This window comes from Corapipo altera, unplaced genomic scaffold, assembly GCF_003945725.1.
Source record: "Corapipo altera isolate COAL_440 unplaced genomic scaffold, ASM394572v1 71, whole genome shotgun sequence".
Lineage (NCBI taxonomy): Eukaryota > Metazoa > Chordata > Aves > Passeriformes > Pipridae > Corapipo > Corapipo altera.
In genome coordinates, this window is record NW_020884916.1 from 6,043,343 (window position 1) to 6,056,210 (window position 12,868).

Consider the following 12,868-nt stretch of genomic DNA (forward strand, 5'->3'; position numbering starts at 1 on the left):
AGAGGGATCGTGTCACACCCCCTGGATCACAGAGGGATCGTGTCACAGCCCCCTGGATCTCAGAGGGACCTTATCACACCCCCCTGGATCTCAGAGGGACCTTATCACATCCCCCCGGATCACAGAGGGATCGTGTCACACCCCCTGGATCTCAGAGAGATCACTGCTGCTGTGCCCAGAGAAAGCCCTTCCTCTGATATCAGCCTTTGACAACATCTCTTTGTTTTCCCATCCATCCGGGAGTGCTCTGGCTCTGCCCAGGAAGCACTGGCAGCACTCCATGAGTATGTGCAGAGGAGGAGAAGGAGCCCAAGAGCTTCACCCCGTGCTCACCTGGTGACTGTCAGGTCCCCATGTCCCTCACTCCTTCCTGCCCAAGGACCTGCCACCACACACAGGGACTCCAGGTCCCCCCTCCCCGTCATCCCGTTGCAGTTTGCAAAGGAGGAGAGGAGATTTTAGGGTATTTAGCTCTGAAATCAAACAAATAATTGCACAGGCCTTTTGCAAACAGATAAGGGGCAGGAGGTCAGAGAGCAGCTGGTAAATCTCAGCACTGTTTGCTCTGCCTAAATAATATTAGACCAAGGATAATCAATCATTTTAATCAAGAAAATTATTTATAGCTGTTTAGAGCAAATAGTGAACTCTGCCAGCAGCTGCCAAGAGATGGCAGGTAATGATCCACACACCTCCAATGCCCCTGCACTGTGGATTGATTCTTTGCATCACTGGATTTACTCCCCTGAAGAGCCGCAAGTGCCTTGACCCTCTCTGAGGGTGTCCCTCCTCCCTCCCCAGGGCTCACAAATATCACCCCACAGCCCCTCTGCAGCTGAAATCAAACTCAAAGGGGCTCACAATAATCCCTGCACACTCCCAGCACCTTCCCTACACAAGCTGCTCCCAGCACAGCATCATCCTCCAGGGGAGAGGGAGAACCAGCTGAGCAGGAGAGGGAAAAGATGCTCAAAGCCCGGGAGCCACTGCTGCTGTTTGCTGCCTGAGCCAGCCCCCTGTCCTGGGCTCTACTGATGCCACCAAATGCCAGCTCCATGGGCACCACCCATGTCCCATACCCCCATCCTCACATCCCCAGCCCCAGTCCCAGGACAGGCCCTGCACAGCAGCTCATGATCCCAGCAGCCAATACAGGAGGCTTTTCCTGGCTGGGCTGGAAGCTGTGCAAGCCCAGGGATTGCTGCAGAGGGGAGAACCAGGGTCAGCCTCACATTTGGGACCAGAAGGGGATGGGACAAGGCCATCCCTGGGTCCTGCCTGCCAGTTCATCTCCCTGTCCCCTGTCCCAGCTGCTCAGCTCCCCCAGGGATGGAGCCAGAGAGGGGCCTGTGAGAAACCTGGGAACCAAAGCTCTCCAGCCCAGGGAAGCGAGTCTTTCAGGAACACCAGGGCCAAACCAACCTCATCCCACAACTTCCCAGGAAAAATGCTCCTGGTATGATTAATTTTTAAGCAGACAAGGAAACAAAGGCAAAGAACAGGGGGATTTTCCCAGGAACACCAGGAGAGCCCCAAGATTAAGCCTCCCCACCCCAGGGTTTCACAGAGCTCCTGGCTTTGCCCAGATACGTTACACCACACCACAGCCGGGTTATCAGGATCCTCCTGCCCAAGAACATTTTCCTAATTGACCCTGGGAAGGTCTTCTTTTCCAGCTCCTACTTCTAGGAAACTTCCCACCAGGGAAGGGACCAGCACAGAGCCTGGGCCAGACAAAGCCCTGGGAAGATGAAGGTGGGAGTGAGCTGGGGAAGGTGGCCAAAGACTGCTGGGCTGCCCCCTCAGCCTCAGTGATCCCCATCCCGGATCCAAGGGCTGTCCAGGATGGGGATTATGTCACCTCTTGGCCTCAGCCCGGGGAGCCAGGAGCAGGCAGGGATAAATCAGAGGTGCTGGGATGTGCCCAGGGGAAGCCTGATCTTGGAAAGCTCAGCGAGGGCTGGGGGGAGAGAGGCTGAGACACTCCCAGCCCTCACATCCACCCCGGCAGCATCCGGAAGCTATTAAGGAATTACAGGCTCCCTGGCCCCGAGCCTTCCCCGGCAGAAGTGCCTGGGAGCAGATGGTGAAAGGGCTGATTGAATTCGGCTGCTCGGGCCAAGAGGCTGTTTAGGAGGAGACGAAATGGGGGAGGGGGTGGAGGGGGTGTCATTTGGCGACTCGGGAGCTGGGAGCCCTTGCCAGGAACTCCAGGAATCCTCCAGCAACCCTAACAAGCTTAGAGGAGCTTCAGCAGGGACTTGGGTGTGTGGTTTGGGGGTGTGAGATGTCCCGTTGCCCTCGGGAGCTCCTGCTGCTCTGGGGGTGAATCCCTCAGGGAGCCAGGGTTCCTCTCCCCAGGAATCTCCATTCCAAAGGCAGCCTGGCTACTGAAGTGGCCCAGGGAGGCAGGATGAGCACAGAGCCCCAGGAGCTGTGTGATCCCAAGCCTTGAGCCCAGCTGAGAAGGAGGAAGCACAGGAGCTGTCAGCTCAGCAGCCCTGCCTTCCTCCCAGAAAAATGCAGGTTTCCAAAGATCCTTGATTGCCAACTGGGTCTAATCCCACCCCATCCCCAGTGCCCGTGGGAAAGCCCAGACATGGGACCAGACCTCCCAAAAAGCCTTCGGAAGGGGATGGGACTCCAGTGACTCTGCATGGGGAGGAGGTGGGGAAAAAAGACCAGGATGAGAGACATGAAGGATGAGAAAGAGCCAACAGGCAGGAAAAACAAAAAGGATAAATATCTTTGAAAGCCATGCAGGGTGCCAGCCCTGCTGAGGGCAATGCCAGTGCCTGCAGGAAACATTGATGGGGGAACCCAAATCACCTGAGGGTGAAGGAAGGGTTTAAACCCTCCCAGGAAAGCAGAGGAAAAAAACCACAAGCCCAAGCTCCGGGCTCCCTGCCCTGGCAAACCAGCCCCAACTCCCCGTGCCCTGTGTCCCAGAGGGAACGGGCACCAACTCCGCCGGCCCTTGTCTCCCAATCCATCCCTGTTTTTCCAAGGGAGCAGGGTCGGGTGGGTCCCCTGGGATCCCAGGCCGAGTGCCCCGGCGGCTCCCCGAGGTTGGGAAATCGGGAGCCTGGGCAGGAGGGGCGGGCACGGAGCGCTCCGGGGCCGTCAGGAGATCTGTTCTGTTCGGAGCAATCTTTTCCGAGACAAGTCATGAGATTATTCCTTGCCTGGAATTTGCTCCCGCAGCTCCCATCGGCCCCGGAGTGCTGAGTCAAGAGACCGCCGGGGCTGTGCCCTCCCGATGAGTAAATAAATTGCCATGGGGGGGGGGGGGGGGGGGGGGGGGGGGGGGCGCCGGGGGGGGGAGGGGGGTGAGAGGAGGGAGGGGACCCGATGACTCCCGGAGCCTTGGGCTGGGGCTGGATCTCGGCTGGGGCTGGATCCCGGCTTGGCAAGGGACGGGCTTAGTCACAGATTAGTGAGGGCAGTCCACACACTGTTAAAGGCACACCACCTTCCCTCCCCTCGCCTTCCCTTCTTTTTATCCCTTCTTTTTATCCCACTTCTTCCTTCCTCTTTTATTTTTTAAATTTCTTTAAGCCTAACTTTGGCTTTCAGTGAGTGTCCAGGACTGGCAGTGGGGAAGCCAAGGAAGGAGCAGCCCTGAAAGGTGCCAGAGGGTGAGAGGGTCCAGTCTGGGGGTCCCAGAGCCCCTTCTGCCCTCCCCTGCTCACCAGGTCACTCTATAGGATCCATATGGCCCCGGCTGCTCCAGGCTGGGCTGTTTGAAGGCAGAGTCATCCAGCTCGGAGGCAAACAGGCCTTTCATGTTCCAGCCTTTGGAGCCAAACTCCAATCTGGAGCTGCTTAAAGGGATGGAAAGCAGCCCCAGTGCGTAACTGGGCCCTGGCTACTGGGCCAGCTCTGAACCCCCACTGCTGGGGGAGCTGGAAACACAAACGTTCCCAGCACGGCGGCTCCGGCATTCCCAGAACCCGGGACAGCCCTCGGACACCCAGCCCAGGGTGCCTGGCAAGCCTTCAAAAGGCTGGGGTTGGGCAACGCCACGGGGTCAGGGCACCACGGCACTGCCCCAACCTGCTGGGCTCCAACCCTGCCCGGGGCTGACGCCAGGGACTGAGGAAACGCAGCCATTCCCCATTTCCAGCTGCAAAGCAGGAGGAATCGCATTCGCTGACCTCATGGAGCAGTTGGGTAACTGTGCCTCGAGCATTTGAAAAGAGAAAGCACTTGGCATCGCATTTTCAAACCGCTTCTAACAATAATGTGTAAAAACAGAAGGGGGAAAAAAAAAACCCAGACCCAAATTTCACGTGTTCCGCTCCATCTTTTTTTAATTTTCCAGTGGAAAAAGCCAGGACTCCTCAGCTTTTGCAAGTTGTTTCTTCAGAAGGTTCAGGTTTCGGTAAACAGTTTCTCAAAACTAAAAGGTAAGAGAAAAAAAAATCCCCTTTGCTGCTTCCAGAGCACTGCCCAGAATTCAGTGGGTTTGCACAAACACACGCGGGCACCTCGGAAAAAACTTGTATGTGGGTCAAAAAGCCACAGTTTGATTATTGTCATGAATGGTGCTGACAAGGGGGGGGAAACAACAGAAAACAACCCCCAGAGCACTGCCCAGTGTCCAGCTCCAGTGGCAGCTTTCCCTTAGTCAGCAGTTTTATCCAGAGGGCATCCCAGGAGAGGCAGCATTCCGGTGGAAATCCCAGCCATGGAGAGGACACACCACCCTCACCCTGTTCTGTGAGACACTCGGCTGCTGGAGGATGTGGGGCTGAGCCACTCACCTCCCCAGGCCAGCTCTCACTCCAAAGCACTCACCCACTACTCAAACTGGGAATTCCAAGGGGTGGGTGAGTCCAGGCCTGCCTGGTGCTCTGGAGGAGCCAGGGAAAGGCAGCACAGGCACACAGGGAAGGGCTGAACACAGCCCTCGTGAGAACCCAAATACTGCAAGTAGAGGGAGACCTGGAGCACACTGGGGATGCTCCCAGCATAATGGGAACACCCTGCCTCAGCTTCCCCTAAAACCAGGTCTTATCAAGCCTTTCCTCAACCTCTTTTGGGGTCAGAAGCCCTACAGCTTTCAATAAAAGCTGTATCAAAAAAAGAAAGCCCAGTCCCACTGGCTGGCTGCTCCTGAGCTCCCCACCAGCCATCTGAAGAATGCCTTGGAATCACGTCAAATATTTGGGATGGGATAGGGGGAGAGGGGGCACTGAGGGGGGAGCCACTCAGCTTTTGACTCAGTGTCTGGCTTCTTTCATCAGCCCCACATTCCTGCTCCTGCCATCACCCTCCGGGGAAGTGCCACAACCTACACAATCCATGTGGAGCCAATTTAAAATCCCCTCCGTGTAAGAAAGTGCATTTTGTTCATTAACGGGCTCCGAGTGCTCAGCTGGGCTGAGGAGGCAGCTCTGCAGCCATCCCAGAAATGTGGGATCCAGCAGGAATCATCCTCCAGAGGATCATCCTCCACAGGCACGTCCCAGAGCAGAGCAGTGCCCCCTGCAAGCCCCCCCAGCACACGGGAGAACCTCAACAACCAGCACCAGACACCTGAGCTGGAGGTCTCTGCCTCTGCTGGCTTTGGGGGAAAGGTTTAAACAGGAGCAAAAAGCTGGAAAGCAGGGGATTGCTGGAGCAGGGATTGCTGTTGTGCCCAACACCAACTGGGAGATGGTGGGGACAGGAACTGCAGCCCCACAGCCCGACCAGCTCAGGGCCAGACAGAGCCCTTTGACTTTGCACATCCCAATCCACAACTGGGGCTGGGATTTCAATTGTCATTCCCAAGCCAGAGGGAGCCACAGAAAGGAGGGGATTTTCCTCTCTGGGAAAGCCAGCTGCTATTTCTTGGTGGATTTGTAATACTTTTCTGGCAGGTTATATTTATCCACGGGCTGTGTGGCTACAGGAACCAGATGTGGGACTGAAGGGCTGTGCTGCACCAGCGTCACAAACATCCTGCAAACATCAGCTCCACCTGCCCCGTGCACAGAGCTGGACATGGGATGGAGGGAGCCAGGCACTGACAGCCAAAAAATTGTGCATGGGTGCATGGTCAGCAAAAACAGGGGAGATGACAGGAGACAATGGATGACCTGCCTGGTCCTGATACTGTCCTGATGACTTGAGGCTGTTCACAGGATGGAAGAGCAAACCAGGGCTCAGATTTTTGCCAGCTGAGTGGAAAAAAAAACCAAAACAACATAAAACTGTGCAGTTTAATGTCACAGCTCAGAAAGAGAACGCTGGGTTTGCCCCATCCAGGGCTGAGCGAGTTCATCTGTGCCCCCAGCACAGCAGAGAAGGAACAAACTCCTTGGAGCAGGGCTGAACACCGAGGGCTCTGCCTTCCCTCAGCTCTCCCAGCCTTGTAGGAGCTCAGGCCCTGCAAGCCAACATTTGCAGCCTGTGACTGGCACAGGCTCAGCTCTGGGGGTGTTTGCAACCCAGGCTGAGCCTTTCAACCAAAGCAAAACTGAAACCACCCTGGGAGTGTTCCAGGCCAGGCTGGATGGGGCCCTGAGCACCCAGGAGTAGTGGAAGGTGTTCCTGCTCACTGAATAAGATGAGCTTTAAGGTCCCTCCCAGCCCAACCCACTCTGGGATTCTGTGATTTAATTATTTCTTTCCCATCTCTCCTGACCTGGCATCAAACTCTGCATCCACCCCAGCCTGTGTCCCTCCCCTGTTCCAGGGGGTGTTCAGGCACATAAAGTGACCTGCAGATTTCCACATGTTCCCATAATTACCACCTGAGCCTGCAGGGACACAGCCTCAAACCTGGGAAAGCTGGGATGGAGAATGGGAGCAGATCTCCAGGCTGGATGTGCAGGACCAATCCCAGCTTTCCAAGGGCCACCTTTGCATCAGAAAGCCATTATCTCTGGAACCATCTCCCAGTTTTGCCAAGGGCAGGACTCGAGTGCTCCCCCCTCAAATTCCACTGCACCTGGGAAAAATGTAGGAGCTCGTAGAAGAATCAATAAATATTTATTGTTTAACCAGCAGTATTTTGACTGGAGATGTAAGCATGGCCCCGTGCCAGGGAAACCAGAGCCTTCTTGGCCAGCACTGCAAACAAATTTTTTTCTGTATCTAGTTGGAAGATTATAAACTACACAATGAGGGGGGGGAAGAAACAGAGGCAGCGAGCAGCTTAGTCACGGAAGAGGAACAAAAGAGCTGAGATGGATAACTATGTCTTGGGTTTATAAAAAGAGGGGATGCAGCCCAAGTTTTGGCTGCCAGACAGATGTGCAGCTTGTAGCAGCTATGGATTTGTCCCACTGGCCTCTGCAGGGCTCAGGCTTCACACTGGATCAGGGCACAAAACCCTGGAATCAGGGGACAGACGTGGATTTGGACAAGCTGGAGACTGGCCTATAACTCAGAAGCAACCTCAGGAGTCAGGGCTTGACCTATGGACACCCAATCTTCCCCCCTAAGGAAGGTCCCAGTTTCCAGGGGATCCCCAGCACACAGTGGGATGAGCAGCCAGGCCCTGGCTCCAGGGGCATTTGGGGGCTCAATAGGGCAGAGCAGCCCCTCCTCCCTCACCCAGCTGGGCCCTGGTACCATCCTACCCTGCACACCAAGCATGTGGGAGCCTGGAGGATGCCAGAAGCTCCATGCTTTGGGTCAGGGTCAGCAATGACACTTGCTCTCCTAAATCATGGAATTTCCTCATCTTGTGCCCGTGCAAGGAACAGCTGAGAGTGCAAAAAGGAAAAGTGCCTTTCTTGCCCAAAATCCCGGCTGATCCCGGTGCCACAACTGGCAGCAGCTATTTGGGGAGACAGATCTGCAAGTTCACACCCCTGAGGTGTGTTCAGACAAAGTCTGGTCTCACTCACACCCACCTCTCCCCCAAGTGCCTGAGATGTTCCTGCTCTCACCGAAACAGCAACTGGAGAAGAACAACCCACCTTCATTTCACCTCCAGCACCACACCCGGGGTCCAACCACAGCACCCTGACCCTGACCCAGCTCCCCCCAGCCCATCCCACAGCAGGATCCATTCCAGAGGGTGCAGTCACTGCTCTTTGACAGCACCATACCCCAAACCTGAATCCCAGAGAAGCTGTGGCTGCCCCATCCCTGGAAGTGTCCAAGGCCAGGTTGGACAGGGCTTGGAGCACCCTGGGACAGTCGAAGGTGTCCCTGCCCATGGCAGGGGTGGGACTGGATGGGTTTTAATGTTCCTTCCAACCCAAACCATTGTGGGATTGTGGGATAATCCCCACAAAACTCAGCATGTCAAAGTCCTGCTGGAGTCCCTGCCAGCAATTTCCTATGGATCTGGGAGAGTGGGATGGCACATGATGCTCCTCGGCTCTCTCTGGAGAGCTGGAGTGCAGCATTCCAGCGCGTGTTATCCCTTCATTTCACGAGGCCTATCAAAGCCTGGCACGCTGTAATTACATGGCAAATTAGGGGCCACTCCATGTAACAACACTGTAATTACACACTTGGGACGTGCTTTGGGGAGTTTATGATGGAAAAGTGGATGGAATGGGGCTTTGCTCCTATTTCCCGGGAGTCTCACTCCCTGGACCCAGGTTAAAATCCAGGGATGCCCTTCAGTGGGTGCATCCCCGAAGGACAGGGCCATGGAACTGCCCCCTTTCCACCTCTTTTCATACCTTTGGTATGAAGTTGGCACAAAAAAGCTGGAGCTTGTGGCAGCCAGGTGCAGACAGTCCCCCCTCATTCCCCCATCCTGGCTGGATACCACAGTAATGGGCATTTTGTGAGCGCATAGAAAGGTAATCGCTCCTTTCCAGTCCAATTCTCACCTCCTCCGCAGGCAATCAGCATCCAAACTGCAAGCGGAGCCCCGAGAGGAGCCAAAAGCCCTCGGTTTATTAGAGTCTGATGATTTCAACCCACACGGAGCATCCCCGCCTAGCTCTCACCTCGGCTGGTAAAAGCGCATTCCCGGAAGATGCCGGGTGCAATTCCCTGCATCCCTGAAACCACCTCTCAGTGCTTGTTTCCCCTCCCCAGGCTCTGGAATTCTGTGTGTGCAGCAGGTGAGGGCAGGTAAAGGCTCTCCCAGGGGAGGGACAGGGGACATTCCAAAGCAGAGGGAGATGCTGGTGCTCTCCTGTTGTGTTTTATCCCACATGGAAAGAAAACCTGAGCATGCAAGAGCCACCTCTTAACAGCAGCAGGGAAACTGAGACACGAGCGCTGTGCCAGGATAACTCAGGATCAAACCTTCCTTTTGGATGAGAAGAACATTCCAAGTCCCTGGGCACTTTCATCCCAACCGGCACAGCAAACTGCCCCCCCTGGAACGGGCTGATCCAGCTGGGACCCTGTTCCATGCACATCTATAAACACCTGGAAGCCAGGAATAGCTGGAAACTTGCCCTGCCCAGACAAGGCAGAGGGAAGGATGAAGGATCCCATCCTAAAACCATAAAGGCACACTCAGACTGTGCCATCTCCTCGCAGTGGAGGAGGGTTTGCATTTGCCAGACGGGCTTTAAATGCAAACTCCCTCATTTGCCTGCAATGAAAGTGAAAGCAAAGGACGAGAGCAAAGCCCGACCTGGCTGTGGGAAGGGGATGCAGGTCCTACATCCAAGAATACACTGCATGTGCATGTACTCCTGCACTGTGCAGGAGCTTCCCTGTGCCCTGCACCACCTCAGCGGGAGAATCAGGGAATGGTTTGGGTTGGAAGGGAAAATCTTGCTTCAGCCCTAATCAACGTTGTCCCAAACTCTAAACAGAGGGAAAGGCTCTTGCCAGATAAAAATACACCCCTGGGATGCCACCCACGCACGGGTTGATGGAAACAACGTGTCCCTGTCCCAGCTGGCCTCGGGGTACAGATGGGAAGAGCTGAAAAGGGATTTCTACACTGCATGTGCTCAGAGCAAATCCTTCCTTCATTCCAGGCAGGAACAAATCCACCACTGCACCCATAACACACCTCCAGGGAAAGGAAGGGAGAGGGGGCGGATGCAGGATGGGGAGCTCAGCAATCCTGCCTCACCTGGGATGTCCAGCACCACAACCTGGAGTTACAGCCCTTCTCCAGGACCTCGTGGGACACTCTGGGGCAGCAATTCAGCAGCTTTCTCAGCAAGAAATGAGTGTTTGAGAGTCCCAGTGACTCCCCACAGTTCCCAGGGAGGGCTGGGGAGCTGTTCTCCACTCTGACCACAGCCAGCACACAGAGCTGGGCACAGCTGGAGGAAACAAAGTGATTTGTGGAGGGCAGCACTCCCCAGCCCCGAGGTGAAGTTCCCCTTGGGGCTGAATTTTGCATGGTTTGGGTTTTTACTGCCTCAAAAAACCCTGCTGGTGGATCAGCCATATATCTGCAACCAATAGTGATGCTTCCAGCCACTCCATCAGATCCTTATAAAAACATCCATGCACATACAATTAAAATATTTGATATTAAAAGAGAAGCCCACACCATGGGGTTTTGGCTCCTGACCTGCTCATCTCACTCCCAAATTCTTGCTGGTAAGAGCGGCAGGGGCGGGTGGGGGTGGATTTGGAAGCTTTGTACAGCTCCACATCCCTTTCAGGTTATTTTTAAACCCTTTGGACACACTACAAATCCCAGGGAACTTTTGCAGGCAGAGGCTGCCTGCACGTGTGGGCTGGAGCAGGGCTTGGTTTCAGGGGGGTGGGAGGGGGATGGACTGTGCAGAGATGCAGTTTTATGGGGCATCAAGCACCTGGCACATTAAACATCCTGCCCAATTGAAAACCTGTGGCTGCAAGGACTCTTAACCTAAGGTTAACCCTGTGGGTACCGTGAGGCACAGCTGCTTTGCCTGAAGGAACAAGGGGGGCTGGACCCCTTCTCAGCGAGGCCAAAGCCCAATTTAGAATTAAGAACTATTTGGTGGCAGATTTGGGGCTGGACAAGCCACCAGAGAGCAGATAAGTCCTCCAGGAGCAGAGAAAAGTAACGTCCCCTAAACAGGGCACTGCTGGAGCACAAGCCAGCAGCATCCACACTCCTTCCCTCAAACCCATCCCACCAAACCAGAAAGCTTCAGCATTCTCTAAAAAGTTGGAGGGGAAATGAGGTTAAGCCAGCTAATTGACAGCACTGACCTTTCTGGCTCGCAGGGAGTGCAGCCACCAGAACAGGAGCAGCTGCAGCTCAAGGCGATGGGGACTCAGCTCTTTTTTACCTTTTGGGTTTGTGTTTTTCAGAGCTCTTCCTGCCAAGGTTTAAACTGTGGGTCAGCTCTAAGAGCTGTTTGCTGACACAAGCTGCAAAAGAGCTTTTGTGGACAGAAGAAAATGAACTTAAGGCAGCGTGAACCAGCAGAGTCCTCCCTGCAGGCACCAGGGAATTCCACTGCTCCAGTGCCCAGACACCCCAACCACACAGAGCCTCTGGAAAAGCTCTCCTCCGTGACAGGAGACATGCAAATTTAAACAGATCCTCTGGTCTGGAGTGAAGAGCAAACCCCACATCCACCCGGCCTGCCCCAGTGCTCCAGGTGTTTATTCCTCACCCATTTTCCTCCCCTCTAAGCAAACAGATCTGAAGTGCAGAAATGAGTTTCAGCCAAAGTTTTCGGAAATGGGCACAAACAGGTCCTCAGCTTCACTGGAGCCCCTCATTTAAGCTGCGTTGGTGCTTTGGAAAACCATCCTCGGCATCCCTGTTGCATTTGGAAGCCTGGTCCTTCCCAGCCCACACCTGAGAGCTCAGCTTTGCTGTCAGGGACAGGGAGCACCAAAACAGTCACAACCAGCAACAGTGTCCTCCCTGCAGTGGGAACATGGATCACAAGGAAGACTCTCTCCCCACTCCAGACACTGTGCAGCCCACGGATGGCAGATCCCCAGCTCCGGAGCTCAGTGCTGATCAGCCAAACTGATGCACCAACATCTATTTAATCTGTGTGCCCCAGCACTCAGCTGTCATTTTATTTCTACATGCAGCCTGAAATCTCATTGCCTGGCAGGAGCTGTGCCTCCTTTCTGGGTTTCCTAGAAACTTCCTAACCGGCAAAGAGACTTTAATTTGATTTTTTCGCTGCACGAAATCCAGCAAAGTCCCATTTGGGCGCAGTGTGAACTCTGGTAGGGAGAGATGAAGCAACAGGACTCGTTTCACACAGAAAAAGAAGTTTTTTACCCTTCAGCCCCTCCAAGCTCCATCCTATACCTCGCCTGGGCAAGACACGGAGCAGCTGAGTGCCTGGGGTCAGCAGGAGTCAGACAGCAGTGTGTGAACAGCAGCCCTTACTATGGGAAAGGCTCGACTCTGAGCACAAACCACAGTCCGCAGCAGCTGAACTTACCGCTACAGCACAAAAAAACCCCTTCACGCCTCGCTTCAGTAACATGTTGCTTTCTGCCCCCTTCCTCCACCCATTTCTCCAGCTCCAGAAAGGGGGGGACGGAAATCAAAGCAGAGAGTTTTCCTGGTTTTAACGCGCTAAATCCAGAGGAGTTACCGCTGGAGTTGTGTTTCCCCAATACCAGGAGCGCTTGGACCACACAAGACATTTCCAGCGAGGGATGAGGGGAACGTACATCCCGAGGATACGCTCGGGAAAAGGGGGGATGTCCCGAGGAGCGCATATCTCCTGCCTCGCAGCCGGAGGGGCTTGCCTACATCCCGGCCAGGATGCCAGGAGCACGAGGGAAGGAGGCTGGAGGGGCGGCGGGATGGTTTTTAGGAGAAGGAAGGGGGATGGAAAGTCATAAAAGCGCTCGGAAAGTAAATTCTCCTTGGGCTGCGCGGCAGAGCCCGGGCGGCGCCGCTCGGGAGCGACCTGGGGGTGCGCTCCGAGTTCCCTTCCAGAAGAGACTCCCCCAGAAAACAGCACCCTGACCCCCGCGGGGCAAACATCTCCCCGCGGGGCAAACATCTCCCCGCGGG

General features: G+C 54.9%; 1 protein-coding gene and 1 long non-coding RNA gene across 3 annotated transcripts in view; one reads left to right on the top strand and one right to left on the bottom strand.

Moving 5' to 3' along the window:
- ETS1 (ETS proto-oncogene 1, transcription factor) overlaps positions 1 to 12,868 on the bottom strand; it is an 86,224-nt gene that overhangs the window by 37,155 nt on the left and 36,201 nt on the right. The window lies entirely within an intron of this gene.
- LOC113952992 lies at positions 4,144 to 6,184 on the top strand. Its single transcript, XR_003529714.1, has 2 exons — positions 4,144 to 4,409; positions 5,250 to 6,184. It is a non-coding gene; the product is annotated as an uncharacterized LOC113952992 (long non-coding RNA).